This window comes from Castor canadensis, chromosome 7 (genome assembly GCF_047511655.1).
Source record: "Castor canadensis chromosome 7, mCasCan1.hap1v2, whole genome shotgun sequence".
NCBI lineage: Eukaryota > Metazoa > Chordata > Mammalia > Rodentia > Castoridae > Castor > Castor canadensis.
Window position 1 is genome coordinate 143,588,110 of NC_133392.1, and position 24,659 is coordinate 143,612,768.

At 43.9% G+C, this 24,659-nt stretch overlaps 1 long non-coding RNA gene and 1 pseudogene across 1 annotated transcript; both read right to left on the reverse strand.

The window, feature by feature from the left end:
* Positions 1-1,173: 1,173 nt before the first annotated feature.
* LOC141424889 (large ribosomal subunit protein eL39-like) lies at positions 1,174-2,279 on the reverse strand (annotated as a pseudogene).
* Positions 2,280-7,877: 5,598 nt separating this feature from the next.
* On the reverse strand, positions 7,878-16,274 carry LOC141425001 (uncharacterized). The gene is made up of 3 exons (XR_012450016.1): positions 16,104-16,274; positions 10,905-11,926; positions 7,878-10,621 (listed from the first exon to the last, which is right to left on the reverse strand). It is a non-coding gene; the product is annotated as an uncharacterized lncRNA (long non-coding RNA).
* Between the last annotated feature and the right edge of the window lie 8,385 nt (positions 16,275-24,659).

Genomic DNA, 24,659 nt, shown 5'->3' on the forward strand with positions numbered 1-24,659 from the left:
CACAAAAAAAGGGCTGGTGGAGTGGTACAAGTGGTAGAGCACCTGCCTACCAAGTGTGAGGCCCTGAATTCAAACCCCAGTACTGTCCCCCCCAACTCACTCCCAAAATGACCCAACTACCCAGATTCCACAGCTGAAATAGCTTGTGAAGCTGGAACTAGAAAGCAGTGGATGTTAGCTTTGGAAAGGAGCTTTTGGGATTGTCTTAGCCAGAGCTCAGAAATTGGTGGCCTGTAGCAGAGACGAATAAGGTAAGGGTGGGGCCAGTTGGCCATGTGCAAGAATGAAGGTGTGCGTTGTTTGTGAGAATCTGAAAATATTAATGAAACCAAGTAGGTCTGCTGCTTTTGTTTATCACCATGCTCTGGCAATTCTAAACAATGTTCGTGGTAAAATTGTCCTTCCCTTGGGCTGGGGGTGGAGCTCAGTGGTAGACTGTATGCTCAGCAATGCACGAGGGCCTGGGCTCCATCCCCAGCACAAGAAACCAAATTGTCCTTCCTAAAGAGGTCTTTCTGTTGCTAAAAGTTCTAAATAATTACCATGCTTACTGTGAACTTCAAAAATGTAATATATAGCTAGGTGTGGTAACACATGCCTGTAATCCTAGCACTCAGGAGGCTGAGGAAGGATGATAGTGAGTTTGAGGCCAGCCTGGGCTACATAGGGACACTCTTGTCTAAGAAAGAAAAGGAAGGAAGAAAGGAAGGAAAGAAGGAGGGAGAGAGGGAAGGAGGGAGGGAGGGAGAGAAGGAGGGAAAGAAAGAAGGAAGGGAGGGAGGGAGGAAGGGAAGGAAGGAGGGAAGGAAGGGAGGGAGGGAGGAAGGGAGAGAAGGAAGGGGGGAAGGAAGGAAGGAAGGAGGGAAGGAAGGAGAGAGGGAAGAAAGGGAAGAAAGGAAGGAAGGGAAACAAGGAAGGGAGGAAGGAAGGAAGGGAAGGAAGGAAGGAAAGAGGGAAAGAGGAAAGGAGGAAGGAAAGGAAGGAGGGGAGAAAGGAAGGAGGAACGTAGAGAAAGAATTTTGTGTGTGTGTGTGCGTGTGCGTGTGTGTGTGTGTGTGCTCACGTGGGCGCGCTTCAAATTAGTACATTACAGAAATGACCCATGTATGCACATGTGAATAAATGAAAAAAATTAGTACATTTCAATAAATACTTTATTCATTTGGAGGCTAATGTGGAACACTCATTGTTATGCAGCTGGCCCAGAGCACACGCAGCTTCATCTACGCATGCTCAGTTTGAGTTCCTAGTGGGTGGGAATCACTCAAGTTCACCTCAGGGGCAGTTCATGTTCCCGTACCCCCGCATTGAAACAGCAAGCCTGAAATCAGCAATCACAAGATCATGTTGATTGTAAAAAACCAACAGAATTTGAGTCAGTTCAGTCCTGTCATTCTCTCTGCAACTGTTCTCTGAACCTGCACAAGTTCACGTGTATGGAGGTGTTTCTTTGCCTGTGTTATTACTTTTTTTTAAAGTAAAATATACATAACTAAAAACTCTTAGTCCATTCTTTTTTCCTTTTGAATTTTTTTTCAGTTCAAAAGGTTTCACATGTTTATTACTACACCATCCTTAAGGTAATCAAAAAAGAGTCAGATTTCCAATTTAAAACACCCAACTCTCCAGGCAGCATGACACGCCAGCTTGATGCCAAGACAATCACCAACCATGGAAGAGCATAAATCTGTGCGCCATCTCCCACAATTCCTTACAGACCCAACTTGCTTCTCCTCCAGTGTCTCCTCTTAAGAGTTGTACCTGATTTTGTTACCAGTTTTTATCCAGATCCACTGAGGAATGGGATGATTTTGCTTTTGTTTCTTGGCCAGGAATCGCTTGATTCTGAAAGTCTTGTGAGAAGACTTGGTGAGAAACAGGCCAAAGGCACGCACTACGATGGTGAACAAAAGCAGAAGAGTTCCTTTTGAATTATTTTATTTTCAGACTTTTCTTTTTTGGGGATCTGAATTCAGGGCCTACACCTTGTGCCATCCCACCAGCCTTCTTTTATGAAGGATTTTTTTCCAGCTAGGGCCTCGAGAACTATTTGCCCAGGCTGGCATTCAACTGCGATCCTCCTGATCTCTGCCTCCTGAGTAGTGAGGATTACAGGTGTGAGTCACTGGCACCCAGCTCTTTTCAGACTTTTTTAGTAGTTTATTTCAATAAAAGAAATTTTAATTTTTTTGGTGGGACTGAGATTTGAACTCAGAGCTTTGAAAGTGCTCTACTACTTGAACCACACCTCTGGTTTTTCTCTGGTTAACTTTGGACATAGGGTTTCACCAAACTGTCCAGGCTGGCTTCAAGCAAAGATCATCCTAATCTCAGCCTCCCAAGTAGCTAGGATTACAGGTGTGAGCCACCAGCACCCAGCTCGACAAGGGAAATTTTTATAGGGACCTGGGGATGTAGCTCAGTGGTAGAGTGTGTGCCTCATATCGGGCACTGTTCTCAGGTTTGACACATACCTTATTTCTAATTTTACATGAAGACACAATGTGCTAGGGATGTAGTGCGGCAGTAGAGTACACAAGGCCCTGAGTTTAATCTTAGCAATGCAAAAAATAAAATAAATGTCTAGTTTGACATATGGCTGACACTTTGTATGAAAAAAACAACAATAAGAAAACTACCAAAAACAAAGACTATTAGACTGGACTGGGTTTAGGGTGAGGCAAGTAAAGACAAGTCATGCAACTATAATGTCAGATTTTGTCTTGATTTGAAATGTTTATCTTTGGTTGATACATTTGGCATGCCTTTGATTTTTAAAAAATATTACATTAAGCTGGGCACTGGTGTCACACACCTGTAATCTTAGCTACTCAGGAGGCAGAGAAAAGGAGGATCATACTTCCAAGCCAGGCCAGGCAAATAGTTCACCAGACCCTCTCTCAAAAATACCCAACACAGAAAGGGCTGGTGGAGTAGCTCAAGTGGTAAAGTGTCTGCCTAACAAGTGTGAGGCCCTGAGTTCAAAGCTCAGTACTGCCCCCAAAAAGAAAAATTACATTAAAATGTCTTGACTGTTGAGTTTTTTGGTGCCCTCTTAAATTTTATGCCCGAGATGTATGCCCTATTAACTTCACCCTCATCCTAGCCTTGCTCATGTGACTCTCACACCGATACCTTAAAGCATGTGCTATGGTTACCCCCACTGTACAGATAAGTGCGACACAGAGAGGCTAAGTGATTTGGTCAAGGACACATGGTAAGTGGTAGAGTTGCCCTGGTGAACTTCTCACTTTATAGTCCAGCTCTTTTTTTCCCCCCTTTTACTTGTTTATATTTTTAAAATATTTTTATTTTGCACTGCTGGGGATTGAACCCAGGGTCTCGTACATGCTAGGTAAGCTCTCTAACACTGAGCACAGGGCTTTCCCTCAGGCAGAGCCCATGCTCTTAGCCTTTCTTTATTCTTGTTTTGATTGGTCCACACAGGTTGGTAAATATCTCAAATTACTTGTCTTTAACTTTAAAAAGTACAGCTTTTTAGGTTCTTGAAACCTATGGCCACTTGTGCCCCATTTCCTGCCTTGTAATCAGCAGCAGTGGTGGCGTGGCCACCTCCTTTAGATGACTTCCACAGCTCCCACCATGCCCTAGGTCTTAACTCCTGTGGGCATTTGGACCTCTAAGATGGCCATTTCACAAATGGAGGAATTTAAGGTCCAGAGAAGAAGAGACTTAACAACTCACACAGCAGCTTTGTGACAAAGCTGGGCACTAAGCCAGGCCTCACAAAGCCCCTTGGTGACAGGAACAATTGAGAGAGACCTTAAATGTGATGGAAGCTCAGAAAGGGAGTTTCCCAACTCAGACCCAAATTAACTCATTTCCTGAACCATCCCAGTGGCAGCACTGTCCTCGTGTAGTGCTCCCAACAACGCTGGCAGGTCAGTACACTCTCCATCTCACAGGTAATAGGGCACAGGGAGTTTAGTTAATTCTCCCAGAATCTCACAACAAGTTTGTAGCAGGGCTATCTAACTTCAATTCCCTAGCTCTTCACAGACCAAAGGAATCCATCTCCTGCTCCCTTCCTAGGACAGCCCCTCCCACTCCTGCCAGGATCTTCTTGGGCTGAGGGTGGAGTCATTCCAGGTGAAACCTCTTTTTTTTCAGAAAAATGTTGAGATAGAGCAACCTGAGAGCCAAGCAAAGACTGTCAACAATTACCATCTGCCAGGCATGTGCTAGATACTTTCCCATCTTCTATCCTCTTCCTTGTGTTTATCTCCATCCTCTAACCTCTCAATGAATACACTTTTGCTTCTCACACGAGAAATTGCTTGAGCTAGGCCTGGATATGACTCTATAGAAGGTCTGGAGAAGTTGGGGATCGGTAACTCCCATTTTTCTGTTAAGGAAACTGAGACTCAGGATTGTACAGGTCACACAGCAATAAGTGATGGAATCAGGTTTCTGTCTGCCCCCATGGCTTATGCTCCATCTCACTGCTCTGCCCTTTTATTTATTTATTTTTTCTTAACATTTTGTTACACAAAGAAACAAATTATCTAGGGGGTGAATATGATCAAAGTTTTATGTGTATATATATATATATATGAAAATAGCACAATGAAATCCACTAAAACCTGTTCAAAAGAAGGGTGGGTTAAGAAAGATTAATGCAGCTGGAGGCCAATGACTCATTTCTATAATCCTAACCACTTGGGAGGCAGAGATCAGGAGGATCCCAGTTTGAGGCCAGCATATAGGCAAGTAGTTTGAGAGACCCTAACTCAAAAATATTCAACCAAGAAAAAAAAGGAGGGGGGGGAGAGCTTGCAGAGTGACTCAAGTGGTAGCGTGCCTGCCTAGCAAGCATGAGGTCCTGAGTTCAAACCCCCGTGCTGCAAAGAAAGAGAAAGAGAGGAAGGAAGGAAGGAAGAATTATACATAATACAAATGGGGTGAATTTGATCAAAGTACATTATATGGATAGATATAAATATCACAATGAAGTTACTCTGTACCATTAATTTATGCTACTAAAAAAATTCTACTATGAGCACATGATAAAAGCGAGAGCACACAAGGGAGGGGTGAGGATAGGTAAGACACCTAAAAAACTAGCTAGCATTTGTTGCCCTTAACGCAGAGAAACTAAAGCAGATACCTTAAAGCAACTGAGGCCAATAGGAAGAGGGGAACAGGTACTAGAGAAAAGGTGAGATCAAAAAGAATTAACCTAGAAGGTAACACCCACGCACAGGAAATCCATGTGAGTCAATGCCCTGTATAGCTATCCTTATCTCAACCAGCAAAAACCCTTGTTCCTTCCTATTATTGCTTACACTCTCTCTACAACAAAATTAGAAATAAGGGCAAAATAGTTTCTGCTGGGTATTGAGGGGGCTGGGGGGAAAGGGAGGGAGTGGAGTGGGTGGTAAGGGAGGGGGTGGGGGCAGGGGGGAGAAATGAACCAAGCCTTGTATGCACATATGAATAATAAAAGAAAAATGAAAATAAATAAATAAATAAATAAATAAAAATAAAATGAATGGACTACTGATAACCACAACATGGATGGATCTCAAGGACACTACACTGTGTGGAAAAGGCCAACGTGACTCCAAAAAAAAAAAAAAAAAAAAATTCTAACCCAGTGCCAGTGGCTCGCGCCTGTAATCCTAGCTACTCAGGAGGCAGAGATCAGAAGGATCTCGGTTTGAAGCCAAACCTGGGCAACTAGTTCCCTGAGACCCTATCTCGAAAAATCCCTTCACGGGAGAAATGACCCAAACAATGTATACACATGTTAATAAATTAATAATAATAATAATAATAACATATCTATAACCCCTGGAAAAAAAAAAGAAAAATCCCTTCACAAAAAAGGGCTGGTGGAATGCTCAAGGTGAAAGCCCTGAGTTCAAGCCCCAGAATCGCCAAAAAAAAAAAAAAAAATTCTAAAAAAGAAATAAATTATAAAGTAGGCGCCAGTTGCTCATACCTATAATCTTAGTCATTCAGGAGGCAGAGATCAAGAGGATCAAGGTTCAAAGCCAGCCCCAGGCAAATAATTCACCAGGCCAAATCTCAAAAACACCCAACACAAAAATGGGCTGGTGGATTGGCTCAAGTGGCAAGAACACTTGCCTAGCAAATGTGAGGCCCTGAGTCCAAACCCCAGTGCTGCCAAAAAAAAGAAGCAAATTATAAAAATACATAAGAAGAAGCTGGGTGTGGTGGACCAAACCTGTAATCTCAGTACTTAGGCGGACAGGAGGACAGTTTCTAGTCTAGCTACATAGCAAGACTCCAACTCAACATTAAAAGAGAGAGAGAAAGGGAGAGAGACAGAGAGAGAGAGAGAGAAAGAGGAAGAGGAATCAAGCATTTATCCTGTCTTGTATAAACTATACTTCAAAAAAAAAGTAATGAATGGAGAAACTTTCTTTCTTTATAGTGAAAATGATAGTAAAGTTGATTAGGAAAGGAATTTAGTATAACAGGATAAAAATGAGAAAGAAATGGGGGAAAAAGGAGAAACATTTTCTGTTCTTCGTGTAGGAAATGGAAGTAAAGACTCCTGAGGAAATGTCCTTTTCAATTTTTTTTTTTCTTTTTTAGTGGTACTGGGGCTTGAACTCAGGGCCTCACACTTGTTAGGCAGGTGCTCTTATTGCTTGAGCCACTCAGCCAGCCCTTGAGAAAAAGTTCTTTATGGAAGAATTCCAGGTAATGAATGCAAACAGAATGATAAAATTAGAAAAGTAATCATTTTGCAATATCTAATAAAATAATGGCTCATTAGTAGATGTTAAAACTAACAGGTGGGGTTAGGAGTGTGGTAGAGACCTAAGTTCAAATCCCTGTACTGAAAAAAAAAAACACAAACACAAACAAAAACCCAACAGGTGAAAGAAAGGTTGACAGAGAATTTTATAATAAAAAGATCATTAAACCTACTGATCAGTAAAAATATTTCAGCTAGACATTATGTGCCTCCAGATTTGATGTAAATACTGCATATACAATATCTTCACCAATAAGGTATTTTTGCCAAAAATATTAAACCTAAAGCTAATCAAGTTTGTAAATCTAACTTCAAGCTTATTGGAACTATAAGGAAGAAGCAGTCAACTTCTAGGACATAGAAATGTTTACAGTACAAATGCTCTGGAGTCTTCTAGAAATAACTAGCATGAAAAAAGAAAGTGTAACTGTTATAGATTAAAAATTAAACTGAGGGTGTGGCTAAAGTGGTAGAGTACCTGTCTAACCAGCCCTTGGCTCTGAGTTCAAACCACAATTCAGCATTTAAAAAAAATGTTACTTAAGAGACATATCAACCAAATAAAATGTGTGGCCCTTATTTGAACCCTAATTGGAAGAACCAGCTATTAAAGAAATTTGAACATGGACTGGAGAGTAAACGATTTTAGGGAATGTGTACTATTCTGTTAGGTGTGAAAGTGACATTGGAGTCATACTTGAAAAAGCTCTGTAGAGATAAATACTGAAATAATTCAGGTAGAATGATAGGATGCTTGGGATTTTCTTTAAGATATTTCAGAGGGAGCCAGGCTCTGCTGGCTCACGCCTGTAATCCTAGCTACTCAGGAAGCAGAGATCAGGAGGATCAAGGTTTGAAGCCAGCCCAAGGCAAACAGTTCATGAGACTATCTCGAATTAACCCCTCACAAAAAAGGGCTGGTGGAGTGGCTCAAGGTGTAGGCCCTGAGTTCAAACCCCAGTAACACACACACACACACACACACACACACACACACACAAGAAACAGAAAAGTTCCAAACTTCTTAGCAGACAAAGCAAAGAAGGAAACAAGAGTCAGGCTGGCCAAGAGATTTATCAAACCAACGAACCAACAGAGTTTCTTTATCTTTTCTCCTTCCTTCCTCCCTTCCTTCCTTCCTTCTTCTGTGGGACCAGGGTTTAAACTTAGGGCCTCCTACTTGCAAACCAGGCACTCTTATCACTTGAGCCACTCCTCCAGTCCACTTTGCTTTTTCTATTTTTGGAGATAGGATCTTGTGAACTATTTGCCTAGCTGACCTGGAATTGCAATCCTCCCAATCTCAGCCTCCCAAGTAGCTAGGATTACAGAAATGAGTCACTGGCACTTGGCTCCAACAGAGTTTCTCATAATTAAAAGAATTCTGGTGGTAGCAGAATTCTCAATTACTATGGCCTATGAGCCACCTAATCAATCACCTGTTCTGATTTGGCTGTTCTGAGAGACTGGAAAAGAGCTGGGGGCAACAGGGAAGAAGAGAGGTGGAGAGAGGTGGATTGAAGAGGGTGGGAGAAAATGAGGAAAGCCAGGGCATTCTAGGTAGAGGTACAGAATGACCAGGGGCAGGGAAGATGCTCTATTTTCATTTTTAAAAATGCAAAACTTATATAAACCCAAATAAAGTGGAACCTCTTCTCCCTCTTTGAAACTGATCTAGTTTCAAAAGTACTGACAAGAAGCAAAAGCCTTCACTAATGGTCTCTGCAGGGCTTTGCAAAGGGTTTACACAGCGCATCCCACAGCAAGACTTCTTTCAAAATCCTCCTAAGCCTTCCTTAAATTTCCAGGCTTTCTGAGCAGCTCCCCAAAACCCTGTTTGCTCTCTCTCCTCCAAATTCCTGACCACCCCAGCTCTGCAAGCTCACTTCTCTCTCTTCTCTTAGCTGCTACACTAGGATTAGGAGGAAATTCCTCCAGGTCACCACAAGCTTTTGCTTAGGCCTATCCCTGTCTTTCTGCCCTCTTCATAAGTCTCCTTAAAACTAAGTCTGAAGGAGGAAAAATCATGAATATTTACATATAAATATTTTGTTCTGTTGCATAGAAAACAAGATTGGAAGGAAATCAGAATGTTAACAGCAAGAGGCCAGCAGAGATCTGGAATTAGATAAAGTTGGGTCAAGTTCCTGGCTATACCACTTTCCTAGCTGTGTGACCTTGAGGAAGCCTCACTGGAGATACTTCTCCAAACTTCAGATTTCCATCCCATGGATTAGTGTGGCGTCTGGCTTCCAAGAAGCACTCCACGGGATGAAGCTTACAAGATCCCTACCTCCGGCTGGTAGAGATATGGTAAACTGTTTTGTCTTTTTTTTTTTTTTTTTGCCTTTATCCATATTTTCTTTAAAAATTTTTTACAATGGGGCTGGTAGAGTGGCTCAAGTGGTAAGATCACCTGCCTAGAAAGTGTGTGGCCCTGAGTTCAAACCCCAGTGTTGCCAAAAAAAAATTTTTTTTTACAATGAATATGTATTTATAATTTAAAACAGAACACTGTAAAGAAGAATGGAAGAATGAGGGAGGGGGTGAATTTAACTATGAAATACTGTAAACACTTTTGTAAATGTTACTTTTTGTAAATGTACCCCTGCACAACAATAATATAATAAAAAAGATTGAACTATTAAAAAAATAAAAGAATTATTATGAACAGTCATAAACCAAATGCTATCAGTAGAGGATTAAATGAATTATGGGCATCCATATCCCAGAATATTAATTCTTTAAAGGATGTATGTCTACTGTGTTGACACAAATATACTATACATTTAATGAAAACAGCAAGTTGAAAATAACACATGTATGATCCCTTTATATATATTTACCTGTATAAGTTCTCTTAAGAATGTAAACACAAAAACACATAGTTCAACACTGACTAGGTTAGCACTGAAGATGAGGAATTTTTTTTTGGTAGGACTGGAGTTTGAACTCAGGGCTTTTAGTTTGCAAAGCAGGTGCTCTACCTCTTGAGCCACACCTCTAGTCCATTTTGTTCTGGTTATTTTTGGAAATGGCGACTCATGAATTATTTGTCTGGGCTAGCCTCAAACTTCCATCCTCCTACTTCCAAGTAGCTGGGATTACATGTGTGAGAAACCAGAGCCCAGTGATTTTTCATTTCTAAATGTCTTTTTATAAGGTTAAATTAAAAAAATAAGATGCATGAATTACTTTTACAAATGTGTAAAAAAGCTTTTTGAGGGGTACACAGGTGGGGCTGTGTATTACTGGCGTATCCAGGCTCAAGGACAGAACATGAAAGAAAGGTCTCCAAGGACTTTGCACCTCAGTCCAGGTATACCCCAGTACAGTTTGTTTTTTTCAGTACTGGGGTTTAAACTCAGGGCCTACACCTTGAACCATTCTACCAGCCCTTTTTTGTGATGCGTTTTTCGAGATAGGGTTTAGGAACTATTTGCTCTGGCTGGCTTCGAACCGCCTTCCTCCTCATCTCTGCCTCCTGAGTAGGTAGGATTACAGGTGTGAGCCACCAGAGGCCGGCTTAGTTTGTGCTCTTTTGGCCACCGGTGTTAAGAGTTCTCCAGGTCTTCTGCACCTAGGGCCACTTTTGCAAAGACTGCAACAGAAAAGAGCCGCTGAGGTTCTCTGAACTCTCCGTAGGGAAGTCTGTTGGAGCCACTTAGAAGGCCCTGAGGCCCGAAGATCTTTCTAGATGTGGCTGTGGTCCCGGAGTGCTCCCCCCAGCCCCCAATCTTGTTGAAACTGAAGGCTGAAGGCTGACTCAAAGGGACCTCACCGCTTGGCCAGGTTCTCAGAATGAGGCCCATTTCAGCGTGGAGAGAGCTGTGAATCCCAGAAAACTTGGAGGACAAGCATGGGCAGTTCCTGGAATTTAGGAGAAACGAGTGCGATGACATAAGGAGGCCCCTACCAGCCGGTCTATAAAAACCAAGGCCGCTAGATCCAGCCCCCAGTTTGAGTCCCAGGATTTCCGGGCCCGGAAAGTGGGCGGGGTTCCTGTCTCTTCTTTCCTTCCCCCCTCCGGCACATCTAGCATCTGGTCCCCCAATCCAAGTCCTACTCGGGTACCACCCCATCCAGCGCCCAGATTTGACCAACTCCGCACTCCCTCAACCACTCCTGAACGCCCGCCCCACTCCCGACACACAGCTAGGTCCCAGCTCAGCTTTCGCAGGGTTGCTGCTCCCGTCACCCCGCGCGGCCCACAGAACTCCAGTCTCCAATGAGGCTCCGCCCCCGGGGAAGCTCCGTCCTCTGGTGAGGCCCCACCCCCAGCACGTTCGCGCGCGTGCTCCGTGCGCCCCTCGGGGTAGGCTGGCGACTTCTAGGCCTTGTTCCCAGGGTGTGGGTTACAGCGTTTTGAAAAGCATGTGGAAGAAGCAGGCATGGGGTTTGGAGACAGAGACTTAAGCCTTCCCCCAAGGTGGAGCGGGCCGAGTCGGGGAATTGAGACGCAGATTGCGACTCAATCTGGCCTCCCCCCCAGCACACCCACCCCGGGGCCACACAGCTGGAAGTCCATGGCTACGCAGGCCTAGGGATGGCCCGGGTCGGAACCCAGACCAAGCAGGGCGGACCCGAGTTGGGAGCTGGCCTGGTGCCCACCAGGTGCGCTGCATGGGACTCAGGCGCGCAGGGCAGCCCCAGGACAACTCGTCATGGGTGGAGGGCAAGTAAGAGAACAGGGGAAAGGACCGACAGTCCAGTCTTGGGGCAGCGACTCCAGTGACCTGTCCTGATAGGGGCTGAGGGGCAGAACCCTGGATTCCCAACCTCGGGGCGCCGCCTCCCAGGTAGGCGCGGGGCTCGGCTCTGCGCCGCCACCGTGTGGCCAGATGGAGAAGTGTGTTCCTGGCATCCGGAGTCTTTCCAAGCCTGGACGCTACCTAGGCACGCGTGGTCCTCTGGTCCATTTGCTCTCGAGACCCCGCCCCCTCTCGAAGGCGGTGCGGGTGGGTGTGAAATTGCCTTGGCGACAGCTGAATAATAAAATGCCTCGTCTGGCTGCTGTGAATCCTGCTCAGGACAGCGAGGAGATTGGGATGTGGACACCCAGCATCCGTTTTCATCCTCCCTGAATCTGTGTAGACGAGGATGATTCCTAGAGCAGCAAGGCCTTTAACCAATGAGCTTTTCCTAGACGGCTACTGTTGTGAAAGGCGATGTTGTCTGAAGGGAACATAAAAAGATGAATAATCTGAAGAACAAGTAGGGAAAATCCACTCATTCACGGTTCATGAAAATTTAAGGAGGGCTGGCAATATGCTAAGCAATTACTGAGTTCTTTTCTATACGTAATGACGGTTCATTCTCACCATAATCTACTAGTGGAGCTATTAATGCCGTGTAACAGATAAAGAAATTGAGATTCAGTCAAAAGTCACACAACTAGCTAAGGATTGAATGTGTGTGTGTGTGTGTGTGTTGCTGGGGATTGAGCCCAGAGTCCTGTGCATGGTAGGCAAGTATTTAAACTATATCTCAGTCCCTAAGGATTGATTTCTTAAACCCTGACTTTTAACCACTATGTGAATGTCCTGAGGGAGAATTTAACTGGGACTTTGAAGGAAATGTAGATGGTGTGGGAAGAACATTCCAGGCAGGAAAGTTGTATATATAAAGAAGTGAAGAAACATGCTCACCTGTAATCCCAGCACTTGGGAGGTTGGGACAGGAGAATCATGAGCTAACGTAGGTTGTACAGTGAGTTTGAAGCCCGCCTGAGCTACATAGCAAGACCCTGTCTCAAAAACAAAAACGTGAGGATCTGGGGTGTAGCTCAGTAGTAGAACACTTGCCTAGCATGGGGAAGGCCTTGGGTTTATCCTTTAACCTCCAAAAAAAGTAAAATGAAGAGTGGAATGCTTTCTTCTGGGACCTCATCAGACAAGCTAGCAGAAACGATCCTGATTGCCACCTGGCTCCTGGCCACCAGCTCTCTCCACTCAGCACACCCAGGGCCCATGCAAGTGCTGGCACCTGAAGTTGAGGCTTCCAGAACTTCTGGATGAGTGCACTCTGATCCCTAGATCTCCTTCCCATCATCCCTGGGCTCCCTTTACCCTCTTGTGCATTTCCTTTGGGTGGCTTCTTTCTAGATTTAATCCATCCTTTTGTTGGAGTGCCTATACCAATAGCTTCTTGGGAAAGGGTGTGAGAAGTGACACTTTTGAGACCTTGCATATCTGAAAACTTCATTCTACTTTCCCCCTTAAAAATCTAGCTGGGGGACTGGCAGAGTGTCTCAAGTGATAGAGCTCCTCCCTAGCAAGCGTGAGGTCCTGAGTTCAAACCCCATGCTGCCAAAAAAAAAAAAAAATCTGGCTGGGTACAGAATATATGAAAAACCTCTCTCGTTCTACTTATGGAAGATTTCCTGAAATTTCTCTTGTAACCCTTCCAGTGAAATTTTAAATTCCAAGGGTTTTTTGTGTTCTTGATGTTTAACTGTTTCTTTTTAAGAAACATCCTGTTCTTGCATTATGGATGAAATATCTTCTCTTATCTCTCTAGAGATGTTAACAGTAGGTCCTTCCTCTTGGCCTGGTCAGGTTTGCTTTGAGAAAACATTCCCCAGTCTCCCACCTAGGGCAACCTTATCTGCTAGCTTCCTGGAGCCAAATTGGGAAGTAGGGATAGGGGAGTCTCAGCCTTTATAGTGCATATGTTTTATGTCATTGCCTGTTTTGGGAGGACACTCCAGTCATCAGCTGTGCTGTGTCCCCATCCCAGAGATTCTATTTCATCCTTTCCTGAGAATAAATCTCCAATCTTCTGCTGGGATTGGGAAAATGACTCAGGAACTTAACAATCTTGATCTTGTAACATCTTCCATCTCCTCCTCTTTATTTTCTAACCCTGCATCCCATTTACAGAGGTACCAAACTTTTGGGGAGTATATGATCTAGATTGGATTGATTCCTATCTTTCTAGCTTAGGGTAGTTTTCTTGGGTTTGCTTACACTGACCATCTGTTTCCCAGCTTTCAAGTGCCTTGCTGTTATCTCCTCTGCATTCTCATCTTAGTGGGTTTATGCCTTAAAAAAAAAATCTCTTTACTGTCTTTTCAGTAAGGTTTTAGGAGGGAGTGAAATTGAATGTGGATGTTCAATTGGCCATGATTTTCAGATCTTCATAAGCAGATTAATACTTACAGACCAAGAGAGCCACATGGAAACAAACCTGGGGCCAAGATGAGAACAATAAGCAGGAAGTCTTGAACTTGAACAATATAGATTTGTATCTTTAAAATATGCCTCTCACTGCTGTTGTAGAGAAGATGTTGTACAGGAACAGCATGGGGTCTGAGAAACCATAAGGAAGCCACTGCAGAGATGATGGAATGGATGATAGAGTGGAGCTGAAGAGCTGGAAAGAGCCATGTTGGATGCAGAGAGGCCAGGCTCCATGTCCATTGTGTTCTCTGCACACAAACTCAAAGCTTCATCTAGTCCTTGGCCACCATAGATACTGTTTTTTATTGTCATTTTGTGGTGCTGGGGATTGAACCCAAGGCCTTCCACACACTAAGCAAGTGCTCTATTACTGAGCTATATTCCCAGCTTTTAATTTTTGTTTTTGAGACAGGGTATTGCCATGTAGTCCAGGCTGACCTGGAATTCGCCATGAAGCCTAGATGAGCTTCTAATTTACAATCCTCCTGCCTCAGCCTCCTTAGTGCTGGAATTACAGGCATGTACCACTATGCCCAGCTTGCCTTTGTTTTTTTTGAGATGGGTTTTGCTATGTAGCTCAGACTGGCCTTGAACTCACCTCCTGAATGCTGGGATTATGGGTGTGTGCCACCATACCAAACCCCCATAGACATCATATAAAAAGTTTGTGGAGTTTGTAGTCAGCTAATAATAAAAAATAAATAAATAAGGGGCTGGCAGAGTAACTCAAATGGTAGAGTGCCTGCCAGCAAGTGTGAGGCCCTGAGTTCAAACCCCAGTACCACCAAAAAAAAAAAAAAAAAAAAATTGTGAAAAGCTGGGCATGGTCTCATGCCTCTAATCTCAGCCAGTTTCTCTGGAGGCAGAGATCAGGAGGATCATATTTTGATGCCAGCCAGGCAAAAAGTTAGTGAGATCTCTTAATAAACAATAAGCTTGGAGGCATAAGTAGGAGGATCAAGGTTCAGGCCTACATAAGCAAAAAACAAGAGAACCTATTCAAAAAATAACTAAAGCAGCCAGGTGCTGGTGGCTCATGCCTGTAATCCTAGCTACTCAGGGAGCAGAGATCAGGAGGATTGCAGTTTTATGCCAATTCAGGCAAATAGTTCTCAAGACCCTATCTCAAAAATACACAACACAAAAACATGGCTAACAGAGTGGCTGAAGTGGTAGAGTACTTCCCTAACAAGCATGAGGCCCTGTATTCAAAACCCAGCACATCAAGAAAAGCTTCCTGGAGGAGGTTGCCCTGAAGATGACTTTGAGAGCTGAGGGGCACATGAGGAGGAGGGGCCATTGATCAGCATCCAGGATCTTGGGGGATGGATAAGAACCTGTGAAGGGCCCAGGGTGAGAGGTGACGCATCCTTCTGGCCTTCCTGGCAGCCTCTCTCCAGTGAGAAGAGCCTGCTTTGTCTTTTCTCCCTAGAGTTTCTTCCTTCACTTCAGCTCCCCCATGAAGTCCTCCAGGATTTTTTTGTCCTGGGCACTTTTATAAGCCTCTCTTTCACTCCCTTGCATTTGACTTGTTCTCCTTCCCTCCTTTCTTTCCTCCCTCCCTCTTTTCCTTCCTCCCTTCCTTCCATCCATGCTGGGGATGGAACCCAGGGTCTCATGCAAACTATGCAAGTACTGTACTACCAAGTTACATCGCAAGCCCCAGTAGCCCACATTTTGTGTTTTTGTTTGTTTGTTTGTGGTACTGGTGTTTCAACTCATGCTTGCTAGGCAGGCTTTCTACTGCTTAAGCCACAACCCTAGCCATGTAGCCCACATTTTAAAGATAGAAAAACTGGACTGGAGGCATGGCTCAAGTAGTAGAAAGAGTTCAAATCCTGTACCACCACACACACACACACACACACACACACACACACACACACACACACAAGATGGAAAACCAAGGAGCACAGAGGCAAAGTGACTTCCCATAGTCCTAGGGCCGACTCTTAAGGCCACCCATTCTCTCACTGTGCCTGGAGCTGAGCAGCTGGCAAGAGCCTGGGGGCTCAGGCTGCAGCTGCCATCTGAAGTGTTTCACACTGCACTGACTGGGAAAGGTGGGGGCTTCAGGGATAACCTAGCCAAAGTGCTCATGTTCAAGTCTCAGTTCTACTGCTTTCTATACCTCAATTTTCCCTTTTGCAAAGTGGGATGATAATATTTACCTTAGAGAGTTTTGGCTCAGTTAGGGTCCATTTGGTGGGTACCAGGGTATGGAGGTTCCTCTTCACTCTGGGCTGGAAACTGAAGACAAGAGGAAATTTCACTTATTTTATTTTTGGTGGGACTGGGGTTTGAACTCAGGGCTTCTAGTTTGTAAAGCAAGCACTTTACTGCTTGAGCCACACCTCCATCCTCATCTTGGTCTTATTGTGGAGGAAGATAGGCTTCAGACAGGAAAGGTGACATGCCCAAGACCACAGAGCCAGGGACAGAGTCAGAATTAGAACTTGGGCCTGCTTTGACCCTGAGTCTGGGGTCTTCCACCATATCAGCTGTCTTCTCGAAGGTTATTGACCCTCTGGGACTGAACATTTCACCAGGAGATCCATAATGCTCTTTTTTTGCATGTCTAAGCTATGCACATCCCCCCCTCCTGTTTTTTGCAAACACTGTCCCCCACCCCTGGCATTAGGGTTTGAATTCAGGGACTCACGGTTGCTAGGCAGGTGCTCTTACTGCTTGAGCTACTTCACCAGCCCTTTTTTTGTGAAGGGATTTTTGAGATAGAGTCTTGCAAACTATTTGCCTGGGCTGGCTTCAAATTGCCATCCTCCCGATCTCTGTCTCCTGAGTAGCTAGGATTACAGGTTTGAGTCATCAGCACCCAGCTGCTGATAATTTTTAAAAGACTATACCGGGTGAACACATTTGCACAGCAGTTAAGAACTTAACCTTGATGGACTCAGAATGACTGGATTCAAATTCCTGCTCAACCGCTCTTTAGGTCTGGAACTTTTTTTTTTTTTTTTTGGCAGTACTGGGCTTGAACTCAGGGCCTACACTTGAACCACTCTACCAGCCTCCCTTTTTTGGTTTTTTTTTTTTTCTTTTTTTGAGATAGGGTCTCTCAAACTATCGGCTTGGGCTGGCTTCAAACCTTGATCTTCCTGATCTCTACCTTCTAAGTAGCTAGGATTACAAGCATGAGCCATAACTTTGGGGAAATTATTTAACTTTTCTGTGCCTCAGTTTCCTCATCTATAAATGGGATAACAATAGTATCTACCTGGTAAGACTGTTGCAAAACATTAAACAACCTAGAGTGGAAACTCTGTAAAGGTAGGGATTTGGTTCAGTTTTGTTCATTGCTGTGTCCCCAGTGCCTGCCCTAGTGCCTAGCACAAATAAAACTGTTCAATAAATATTACAAGTGTGGAAAAATGACACACTGCACATAAGCAGCATTATCAGAAATATAATGCAAATCACATATGTAATTTTAAGATTTCTAGTAGTCATGTGTGATGGTTACCATTTATTGTCAACTTGACTGGATTGAGAGACACCTAGGAGATTAGGAAAGCACACCTCTGTGTGTGTCTGTGAGGGCATTTCCAGAGACATTTAGGTCACGAGGGCTCTGATCTAATGAATTACATAATCCATTCAAAATTTGGACTCAAAATTTGAATACGCTATTGAGAGGTGGTTGTGGAAGGCAGAACTTAATTGGAAGAAGTAGGTCATTGGGGGTGTGTCCTTGGGAGCTATATCCTGCCCTGGCCCCTTCCTGTTACTGTCCTCTCTCTGTCTGCCATGAGGTGAAAAACCTCCTCTGCCCCAAGTTCCCATCACCATGATATTCTGCCTAAGCACATGGGGCTAAGCAACCATGGATTGAACCCTCTGAAACTGTGAGCCAAAACAAATCCTCCCGTAAGTTGTTTTCTCAGGGACTTGGTCACAGCAATGAGAAACAACACAAAATTTATTCCGGAGAAATGGGTTTATGACTTTGCCTAATGATATGGTTCAGAAGCTTTTGGAATTGATTTTCAGGAGAAGTAGGATAGATAAAACTTAGAGTGTTATAAGCAGAGCTTAATGGGTGATTCTGGTGGGAGCTAAGAAGATCAGAATGCCTATAAAAATGTGAACAGTGAAGGCCAGGCTATGGATTTCAGAAGGGAATGAGGACTTGTTACGAACCGGACTACAGACAATTCATGTTACATTGTGGTGAAGAACTTGGGCTACATTTTGTCAATGCCCTGAGGCTTTGAGGCTTAAAGATGACAGACAAATCTGGTGGATGAAATTTCAAAGCAGTCAAGAATTATGGCTGTGACATGATTATTAATAGCAGCTCTTTACCAGGTTTATAGTGAGAATTGGAAGGGAAAAGCAGAGTGAAAACATTTGAAAAATGTGTGGTTTGGCCAGAAAAGGGGCATGTTTAAATTTGGGGTCAAAGAACCTGGCACTGGTGGCTCATACCTGTAATCCTAGCTAATTTAGGAGGCAGACATCAGGAGGATCTCAGTTTGAAGACAGGCTGGGCAAAAAGTTTGTGAGATTCTATCATGAAAATACCCAACACAGGGCTGTAGGAGTATCTGCCTAGCAAGTGTGAAGTCCTGAGTCCAAACCCCAGTATCACTAAAAAATAAATAAAAAATGTATTAAAAAACTGACAAAGAGAAAATACCCAATACAAAACAGGGGTGGAGGAATGGCTCAAGTGGTAGAGCACTTGCCTAACAAGAGTGAGTCCCTGAGTTCAAACCCCAATAACACCAAAACAAAGGTTGGGGCCAAAGAAGGTATGGGTGTTAAAGAGATTGTTCTTCTTTTTTTGCAGTACTTGGGCTTGAACTCAAGTCCTTAACCTTGAGCCATTCCACCAGCCCTATTTTTGTCAAGGGTTTTTCAGGATAGGGTCTCCCAAACTATTTGCCCAGGCTGGCTTCGAACCGTGATCCTCCTAAGCTCTGCCTCCTGAGATTACAGGTGTGAGTACCAGCACCCCATGATTGTTCATTTAAAAGAAATCAAGGGCTGGGATGTAGCTTGGTGGTACAGTGCTTGCCTAGCATGCACGAGGCCCTGGGTTCAATCCCAGTACGAAAAAACAAAAGACAAAAAAAAAAAAAAAGTAGCCAGGTGTCAGTGGATCACACCTATAATCCTAGCTACTCAGAAGGCAGAGATCAGGAGGATTGTTCCTGGCTGAAAGTCAGCCCTGGGCAAATGAAACCCTATCTCAAAAATACCCAACACAAAAAAAGAGCTGTTGGAGTGGCTCAAACAGTAGACCGCCTGAGTTCAAACACCAATTCTGCCAAAAAAAAAAAAAAAAAGCCTAGTGGTCATTTTAGGAATTAGCCAGATCCCACCCACTGCAGATTCCAGGGTATGAAAGAGTAAACTAATTTGAATGACTTTTCCTTGAGAAAAGAGCACTTCTGGGGTGCCCTGCTCTTATAGTGTCACTGAGAAAGTTGTTTCCCTAGAATTCCTTTCAGTGTGCTCAGGTGCCCAGGTACTCAGGGACCAATGCAACCTTAGTTCAAGAGGGCCCAGCTACACTTGACCCAGCTACTTCTGGCAGATCTTGGCACCTTCCACATGATACTGGTTTTAGAGACATGCACAATGCAAAAGTTATGGGGTCATGGAGGCCTCCACCTAGATTTCAAAGGAAAGCCTGGAGTCCTGGTAATGTGTAGCAGTGCCAGAATCCTTGCAGGGAACCCCTGAGAGGGCAATGTATGAAGCTGTGAAGGCAAACCCTAAACTATAATGGATACCCTTGGATGTTGGAGATGTCAGGAACATGGAGTATCTGCAGAGATAAGCTCCAGATAATGAGTGGAGACAGCCCATATGGGCTGTAAATGGCAAGGCCATTGGTGTGGGGTTAGTGGAATTGGAGTTACAGGATTTAACGTTTGTACTGCAAGGTTTCAGTCTGTCCTTCCTTGCTATTCTTCTATTCCTCCTTTTTGGATTGGGAATGTTTACTCTATGCCATTATGTATTGGAACTACATACTTATTTTTTCATTTTTATAGGGGCTCACCACACCTATGAATTGCCTTGAGTCTCAGGGGAGATTTTGAACTTGGGCTTTTGAACAATATTGTAACTGTTAAGGCTATGGGGATTCATGGAGATCAACTGAATGCATTTTTAGTTATGAGATAGACATTAGCCTTGTTAGAAATAACAGGGTGATGCCATGATCACAAATCAGACACACACACTGGAAAGGTGATGGGCAAGGCAAAATTTACTTTTTTCTTTTTTTTTTTTTTTGGCCTGCAAAGCCTAAAATCTTTATTATCTGGTTCTTTTCAAAATTTACTTCTGCAGAAGGGTGTGTGTGTGTGTGTGTGTGTGTGCCTCTGACTTAAGTCAGGCAAGCCAGCACACATGAAAGTCTGCCCCTCACCCTGATGAATGGGTTTGGGTTCACAATCTTCATGATTGGCTAAGGCTGAGGTTTAGGGGAGGGCATAGAGGAAAAGCAGACATGATTGGAAAGCATGGACAGAAACTCAAAGACAAAGAGGTGACCATAAGGTGAGAATTCTAGGATTCTGGGGAAACTGAGGCCTCAAATGACTGTTTTACCTGAAATGGCAGCACCAAGTATATAATTAACCCATGGGCCAAGGGGACCTTGAAGCAGAGATTTCTTTGGACAATGATTATCCTAAAATTAGCTGTTTGAGTTTTAGGACATCTGATGACAAATAATTCTCTGTTTAAAAGCAGAAACTTTATAGCCAGGCAATGTGCCACCAAGCACATAGACAACTGGGGGAAATTAGTTAATATCTACACACAATGATAAACATATTCCAGTGTGATACTGGGGCAGGTATGAGAAGGCGGTCAAACCTAGAACCCTGAGATTAAGAGTCTCATGCACTACTGACCATGCTAGCTCTTTGACAGAAAAGACACAATTCAGTTGATCCTCACAGCCTTGGGGACTGTTATGGTTTAAGGAGATGTGTTGAGATATCAAGATGACAAGGTGGACAAGGGGTAGTTAATCTTATAATTTTTTTTTTTTGATTGTACTGGCTTTCTATTCAGGGCCTTGAGCCTCCTAGGCAAGTGCTCTACCACTTGAGCCACTTCTCCCCTCCAACCCAGGATGGTTAATCTTGTCAAATTGATTGGATTGAGAAACAGCTAGGCAATTACCTGACACTGGGATGTGTCAGTGAGGGCAATTCCAGAGGCAATTAGATCATGAAGGCTTTGAACTAAGGAATGGTTTAATCCATGGATGGATTAAACAAATTTTTTTGGTGGTATTAGGGTTTGAACTCAGGGCCTCATGCTTGCTAGGCAGGCAGTCTACCACTGTAATGGGAGCAATGACAGAGGTGACTCCATTTTGGATGAGGAAGGTACCTTAGAAGTAGACATATAAAGGGGAGTGGAGAAGCCTATTGTTTTCTTATTTTACCAAGATAAGAGAATGCAACTGCAAAATGTAGGCGGTGGGCCCCAAGGCCCACCAGACCTTCCAGGAATGGTCTGTTCAAAAAGGAGAGGGACAGGTGGCCGGGTTCAGCAAAAAGTTGACTGGAAGCCAACCAATCACAAATATAATTTCAAGGCAGAATAGTTGGACCTAAGCCAGACAGAGCCCTATATCACTCCAAGACTCCAGCTATACTACTGCTTTAGCTTTAAGCCCCTCCCTTGCTGGGATTTTTTTTTTTTTTTCAATAAACCCTGTACTTGCTTTACTCTTAACTCCTGGGCCAGCGTCTTCAATCATCAGCTTTGCCAGGACATGAATCAGTAATGGTCAGTAATCTAGCATCACCACTTGAGCCACTCCACTGACCCTGTTTTGTGTTGGGTGTTTTCAAAATAGGGTCTCTTGAACTATTTGCCCACCCGCACCTGGCTGGATTCAAAATTTGAATAGACTATTTGTAGGTGGTGGAACTACAGAAGGTGGGACCTGGTTGAATGAAATAGGTCACTGGGAGTCTGTAATTAAGGGTTATATCTTGCTTTGGTCCCTTCCTGTTACTACTACACTCTGCTTCTTGGCTGTCCTGGGTTACAGCTCTGCTCCAGCACATGAACTAAAACGGCTGAAACCATGAACTAAAATAAATCCTTCCCTTAAGTTATGTCAGGTATTGTACCACAGTGATACAAAATCTAACTAATAATACCATATTATAAAACAGAAAAGAAAATTGTAAACGGGCATCAGTGGCTCACGTCCGTAACCTTAGCTACTTGGGAGGCTAACATCAGGAGGATCGAGGTTTGAGACCAACCCAGGCAAACAGTTCACGAGACCCCCATCTCCAAAATAACCAGAGCAAAAGGGACTAGAGGTATAGTTCAAGTGGTAGATCCAATGGTTCCATCCAGTCTCAGCTACATTTCAAGAGGCTAAAATGGGCTTCCATCATTCAGAGATGTGTGGACTGTCTCTGCATTTGTAAATGAGCAGAAAAAAAGTTTGACAGGTACACAACAAAATGGTGGTAGCTGCCTCTAGGAGGAGAGTGGCTTAGAAGAAACAAAGATTTTTTTACATTTACATGAATTGATTTAAAAACAAAACATTTTCCCCAACTACTCAGGAGACACAGATCAGAAGGATCAAGGTTTGAGGTCAGCCCAGGCAAAAAAGTTAGACTAGACCCCATCTCAACCAACAAGCTATGTGTGGCGATGTGTGCCTGTGATCTCAGACAGGAACCATAGGTAGGAGGATTGTGATACAGGCTGGCTGGCCCTGGACAAAAACTTGATATCCTATCCAAAAAATAACTAAAAGCAAAAAAGGGGTGGAGCTGTGGCAGAAGCAGTAGAGCACCTGTCTAGCAAGTTTGAAGCTCTGAATTCAAAAACACCAGTACTATAGACCCCAGTAACACAGAAGGAAAAAAAATTATGGGCTGGAGGGGGTGGTGACTGAGCAGTACTGCACTTGCCTATCATGCATGAGACACTCAGATTGCCAGCATTGCATAAACATCAAACCATTTTTATAGTGAGCAGGTAATATTTTTATGTTTAGAAGGCAAAGAAACCTGGGCACAGTGTTTCATGCTTGTAATCCCAGCTATGTGGGGGGCAGGGGGAAGAGATGAGGAGGATGGAGGTCTGAGGCTGGCCCTGGGCAAAAACGCAAGACCCTATCCAAAAAATAAAGCAAAGAGGGCTGAGGGCATGGTTCAAATGGTAAGTTCAAACCCCAATATGGGACTGGAGGTGTGGTTCAGGCAGCAGAGTGCCCACTTTGTAAGCATGAAGCCCTAAATTCAAGCCCCAGTACCACCAAAATGAAAACAAAAACAAAAGTCACAAACCCCAGTATGGTGAAATAAATAAGAATAGAAGGAAAATGCCTTACTCTTATCCTGCAAGGAACACATAGCTATTGTGGCAATTCAGAACACATAGGTAAGAAATGGAAGTAAGAAACAAATTGACCCACTGCCTAGCAGCCACTGTTCCTCTCAGTCACTGCTCAGCTACGGAGAGGTATCTGGCCTTTGGTCTGGCCCTCTATAGTATAGGTCTGTCAGGGTCCTGCCATTTTGCCCCAGACCCAAAGTGGCCAGAAAGAGTGAAGGGTTTGATCCCTGTGGCTGAAGGGCCTGTGCATAGGGCACGCTGCAGGCCTTGGGTATCTCTGAGCTTATTTGGAGCTGTGCTGGAAACATGGAACCCTTAAGGAAGCACCAAAGCTATGGAGTCTTAATAATGCCAGTAATATTGAAGGCACTGCCTGGTCAGGGCATAGTGATCAGGAGTTTGGCATGCTGTATGCTTAATAAAAAGTGTTTAGTAAGAATTCAAATATTCTGCCAGGCTTGGTGGGACACATCTGCAGTCCCAGCTACTAGGAAGCAGAGATAGGAGGACTCATATTCAAAGTCAGGTTCAAAGTTAGCTAGAGACCCTGTCCGAAAAACGAACTAAAAAAGGACTGAGGGAAGTGACTCAAGTGGCAGAACGCTTGCCTGGAAGCATGAGGTCCTGAGTTTAATCCCCTATACTGGAAAAAAAAAAATCCAGGAAGTAGTCTGCTATGCTCAGCTAAATCCTCCAGCCTTGGAGAAGATGGGAGGGGATTCCCCCCCCCCTTGGGGTCCTATGGACCAGAGTCATGTGGTAGAAGCAGGAAGAAACAATTACTGCAACTCCTGAGCTGGGGTGCAACCCTTCCAAAGGTTCAGTAGTAGACAATGGTGAGTGGGAGGTGGCAGTTGGCAGCTTTAAGGAGTGGGGCATTCAGAGTACATCTTTGAAGTGATGGAAACTAGATCAATGAGGGAGGCAGGTGTGGATTCTGGCCTCTATTCTGCCATATATGTGGCCAAGGGTGTCTGGCTAGGGATTCAGTGTCATTTCTTATGTAGGCTTTAAGTTCAGACTTCCCCAGTTCAAGTCAGATTTAGTCACCTACCAAGTATGTAACTTGGGGCACTATGTAACTCTCCTGGTCCCTCAAGTCTCTCACCTGTAAAACTGGTACAAGCACATCGGAATTAAGTGAGATAAAACACTCAGACAAGAGCCAGAGTTCTAGTGAGGGCCCAAGACAGATGAAGAGTTGTTTTCATAATGAAAGAGTGGCAGGCTATCCTTGGGGCTCTTTCTGCTTTTGTTTTTGCAGTACTGGGGATCAAATCCAGGGCTGCATGTGCTTTAACTCTGAGCTACACCCCCAGTCCTCTTTCTGGTTTTAAAAGTCAAAATGCTGGCGATACAGCTCA